The 5,000-nt window shown below is 45.2% G+C and overlaps 3 non-coding genes across 3 annotated transcripts in view; all 3 read right to left on the bottom strand.

Moving 5' to 3' along the window:
* LOC128681319 (large subunit ribosomal RNA) overlaps positions 1-166 on the bottom strand; it is a 3,913-nt gene extending 3,747 nt beyond the window's left edge. The window contains exon 1 of the ribosomal RNA XR_008406004.1: positions 1-166. This exon is cut by the window's left edge and continues 3,747 nt beyond it. This is a non-coding gene — a ribosomal RNA (large subunit ribosomal RNA).
* Positions 167-649: 483 nt separating this feature from the next.
* Positions 650-806, bottom strand: LOC128681283 (5.8S ribosomal RNA). The gene has a single exon (XR_008405970.1). It is a non-coding gene; the product is annotated as a 5.8S ribosomal RNA (ribosomal RNA).
* Positions 807-1,112: 306 nt separating this feature from the next.
* Positions 1,113-3,020, bottom strand: LOC128681298 (small subunit ribosomal RNA). Its single transcript, XR_008405984.1, has one exon. It is a non-coding gene; the product is annotated as a small subunit ribosomal RNA (ribosomal RNA).
* Positions 3,021-5,000: the final 1,980 nt, after the last annotated feature.

Raw genomic sequence — 5,000 nt, 5'->3', positions numbered from 1 at the left:
AACCTCCCGAACACCACATGTCCCGCGACCGTGAACGACCGCGGGATTCGGCGCTGGGCTTCATTCCTGTTCGCTCGCCGCTACTGAGGAAATCCTAGTTAGTTTCTTTTCCTCCGCTTACTAATATGCTTAAATTCGGCGGGTGATCCTCCCTGATCTGAGGCCAACGATAAAATGAGAGGCAGACTCGATATCCGTCAGCGCTACGGCGGCGCGAACGAGCGAGCGCGCCGGCTGTGACGCCGACGCGGCGCGCTTCGAAGGCGACGTCGATACGCTCTTCGGACGTCGAGTCCGCCTACCTCCGCTTAGTGGTTGGTGGTGGTATATTGCGCGGCGCGGCGCGACCGAACACACTCTCCTCTGGCATCAATCACACCAACGAAGAGTCGCTTCGGCGCGCCGGCCGCCGCAAGGAGTGTTGTGTAGTACCCCACACACACACACCACCCAACCAACCCGCGGCAAATATAATATTTTTGAACGGACCTGACACGTGTGTTTCACCACTACTCCAACCACCCAACACCCGCGCGCTCTACACGCGCGAGAGAGAGCAGCAGCAGCAGCAGCAGCAGAAACAACAACAACGTCGGAACCGTCACGTGCGCGAAGTTAGCGCGCAGTGTGGCCTTTGTTTTTATGCAGCCGGCCCTCAGACAGGAGTGGTCCCGGATGTGTCTCCAGGGACCGCAATGTGCGTTCGAAATGTCGATGTTCAAATGTGTCCTGCAGTTCACACTATGACGCGCAGTTAACTGCGTTCTTCATCGACCCGCGAGCCAAGTGATCCACCGTCCAGGGTAGTGGTTTCTTTTGGTTGTGGTAAAAAAAAAAAAAAAAAAATATAATAATAATAATAATATCTTAGAATGGGCGCCGCGAAGCGCCCGCTCTAAACCGCGCATTCAATTTTCGGTGTCCGTGAGAGCGCGACGAGGCTTGCGGATTTTTACCCGTCGTCTCTCTGATATCTCTTCACGGCACACCCCGCACCGCACCCACCACTATAATATAAAAGTGGTGTTTGTGCGTGCGTCTCTATATATATCTATGGATTATTTTACGCATACACACGCGACACGCGTGCGCGCGCGCGTACGTATACACGTTAATGATCCTTCCGCAGGTTCCCCTACGGAAACCTTGTTACGACTTTTACTTCCTCTAAATGATCAAGTTTGGTCAACTTCCCAGCAACGCCGACGGCCGTGAAGCCACCGCGTGTCGGTCCGAAGACCTCACTAAATCATTCAATCGGTAGTAGCGACGGGCGGTGTGTACAAAGGGCAGGGACGTAATCAACGCGAGCTTATGACTCGCGCTTACTAGGAATTCCTCGTTTATGGGGGATAATTGCAAACCCCAATCCCCAGCACGAAGGAGTTTCAACGGGTTGCCCGGGCCTCTAGGCCAGGGAGAACATGCTGATTCCTTCAGTGTAGCGCGCGTGCGGCCCAGGACATCTAAGGGCATCACAGACCTGTTATTGCTCAATCTCGTGCGGCTCGAAGCCGCCGGTCCCTCTAAGAAGAATTTTAATACGCCGCCAGTGAGTTGCGCGACCGAAGCCGCGCACACCTAAATGGCGACGCCTATTTAGCAGGCTAGAGTCTCGTTCGTTACCGGAATTAACCAGACAAATCGCTCCACCAACTAAGAACGGCCATGCACCACCACCCACCGAATCAAGAAAGAGCTGTTAATCTGTCAATCCTTCCGGTGTCCGGGCCTGGTGAGATTTCCCGTGTTGAGTCAAATTAAGCCGCAGGCTCCACTCCTGGTGGTGCCCTTCCGTCAATTCCTTTAAGTTTCAGCTTTGCAACCATACTCCCCCCGGAGTCCAAAATCTTTGGTTTCCCGGAAGCTGCCCGCCGAGCCATTGTAGTAACGTCGGCGGATCGCTAGATGACATATTTACGGTTAGAACTAGGGCGGTATCTAATCGCCTTCGAACCTCTAACTTTCGTTCTTGATTGATGAAAACACCTTTGGCAAATGCTTTCGCTGATGTTCGTCTTGCGACGATCCAAGAATTTCACCTCTAACGTCGCAATACGAATGCCCCCAGTTATCCCTATTAATCATTACCTCGGAGTTCTGAAAACCAACAAAATAGAACCGAGATCATATTCTATTATTCCATGCACGAAATATTCAAGCAGCATTTTGAGCCCGCTTTGAGCACTCTAATTTGTTCAAAGTAAAATTGTCGGCCCACCTCGACACTCACTGAAGAGCATCGCGATAGGATTTTGATATTGAACCGGTGTTTTACCACCGATTCACCGACGATATGCTCCGCAAACGTGTCAGTATCACCGCGGATGCGGTGCACCGACAGCGCGGCGCACAAATGCAACTACGAGCTTTTTAACCGCAACAATTTTAGTATACGCTATTGGAGCTGGAATTACCGCGGCTGCTGGCACCAGACTTGCCCTCCAATTGTTCCTCGTTAAAATATTTAAAGTGTACTCATTCCGATTACGAGGCCTCGTAAGAGTCCCGTATCGTTATTTTTCGTCACTACCTCCCCGTGCCGGGAGTGGGTAATTTGCGCGCCTGCTGCCTTCCTTGGATGTGGTAGCCGTTTCTCAGGCTCCCTCTCCGGAATCGAACCCTGATTCCCCGTTACCCGTGACAACCATGGTAGTCGCAGAAACTACCATCGAAAGTTGATAAGGCAGACATTTGAAAGATGCGTCGCCGGTACTGGACCATGCGATCGGCAAAAGTTATCCAGATTCATCAAAATTAACGACTTCGAGCGCGAGTCCGCACCCACCGTCGATTGGTTTTGATCTAATAAAAGCACTCATCCCATCACTGGTCAGAGTTCTGATTGCATGTATTAGCTCTAGAATTACCACAGTTATCCAAGTAACTGAGTAAGATCTAAGGAACCAAAACTGATATATTGAGCCATTCGCGGTATCGCCTTAATACGGCTTGCACTGAGACATGCATGGCTTAATCTTTGAGACAAGCATATAACTACTGGCAGGATCAACCAGGGAGCTAACAAAAAGCGCGCGAGCGCGCTCTCTAGTCAGCGTGTGTGTTGTGTGTGAACACAACACAGTGAAACGCCGCGTCTCGTCCGAAGACCGGACGAGAGCGGCGCGTGCCATCTTCCTACTCTACTCATTCTCCTCCGTTATAGGGAAAGAGAGCGAAGCGAGAGAGCACTGTGGAGTTTTGTGTTTATTTTATAAACACGGGTCGAGAGAGACCTCAACCGAAAGTTCGCTAATAGACGCGACGCTTTGTAAACATCGTTACGTTTTTCACATATAGTGAAAGCGTACGCATTCACGTCAGAACACCCGGTGTCGGTGGGGCCAGAAACACAAGTCGTACGAACGAAGGGTCCTCGGTATACGATTATTTTATATTATAGTGGTGTGTTGTGTGGGCGAAGAGAGAACGCCCCGCCGCCGGTGGCAGTGTGGCTAACAGCGGAGGAGACGTTTCTCTTTAACCCGGTAATTTTTGTTGGGTGGTCGGCGACGCGCACTACCCGCACGGCAATAACTACCGTGAGGCCTGTGGGACACGTCACCTTGATCGACCTAGTCGGACGGATGAGCATTGGTATCAAAAAACGCACACCGTGTGTCCGTCGGTCGACAGTGAGGGCGAAAACGACAAACTCTCCATTAAACATAAAACACATACACAACAAACGACGTACACTTTTTTAAACACTAAACCCAGCAAGAGTTTGTTTCGTTTGTCAGTCTGTCTCTAATATTACAACATACACAACACACACAACAACAACACACATTGCAGCGTATCGTAAAAAAATATACAACACACCACACACAACACCGCCGCCGTATGTGTATATAAATATATAAAAGTTATAATATAGAAACAAATTAACAAGCACGCAACATCACAGAGCACGTCACCTATTGGATGATTTTGTATGTAAAAGGAGAGTTGGTATCGTTATCAGAAACGAGAGCGCGCGCGCGCGCTCAAGCGCTCTCCCCGAATCTTATAAATTGTGCGCAGAGACGACGGACACAGAGCGCCGGCGCGCATCTGCACACTAAGACTCGGGGTTTTCAAAAGCGCGCAAGCGCGCGCGCACATCGCGCCTCCGTCAGCGAGACGAGTCGAGCGCGCCGACGCACTGTCGCGTCTGCACTCTCAACCGTCCACTGCGGTGCACGTATAGATAGCAAACTGTTCAGGGATATCCTTGTGTGTGACGCGTCAGTGTTAGTGTTGATTAATATTAATATTAATATTAATATTAATATTAATATTAATATTAATATTTAGTACTTTTAATATTTTTATATTTATTAATATTAATATTAATATTAATATTAATATTAATATTAATATTAATATTAATATTAATATTTAATATTAATATTAATATTGATATTAATATTAATAATTTAATATTATAAAATTAATATTTATATCAATAATAATATATTATAATTTAATATATATTAAAAAATAATTATTAATATTAAAAAGAAAACTGTTCTATAATCACTTTTCAATATGAGTTAAAAAGTACGAAATAATTAATATTAAAAAAAATATTCATATTCAAAAAAGAAAACTGTTAGTTAGGTTAGGTTTTTTTCTGATATAAATATAAATAAATATAAATATATTAATTAATTAATTAATTAATTAATTAATTAATTAATTAATTAATTAATTAATTAATTAATTAATTAATTAATTAATTAATTAATTAATTAATTAATTAATATAACACATACTTACTCAAACGCGTGTGGTTTTACTACTAATAATAATACTTGACAATACATTGTTTGTTTGTATATAATATGTAATACACCATTTTGAAAGACGACGCAATTTTCCCTCCAAAAGTTGTGACGACGTGTGATTTTTTGAAATATATAATTATAATCTCCTCTGTCTAGGATTTATTGGAACAAAACCGAGTGTTTCTGTGAAACAACATCAAAAGATCCTATTCCAAAGATTGTTTAACT

Source organism: Plodia interpunctella, chromosome 26 (assembly GCF_027563975.2).
Source record: "Plodia interpunctella isolate USDA-ARS_2022_Savannah chromosome 26, ilPloInte3.2, whole genome shotgun sequence".
Classification (NCBI taxonomy): Eukaryota; Metazoa; Arthropoda; class Insecta; order Lepidoptera; family Pyralidae; genus Plodia; species Plodia interpunctella.
This window is presented reverse-complemented; position numbering and strand designations above follow the sequence as displayed.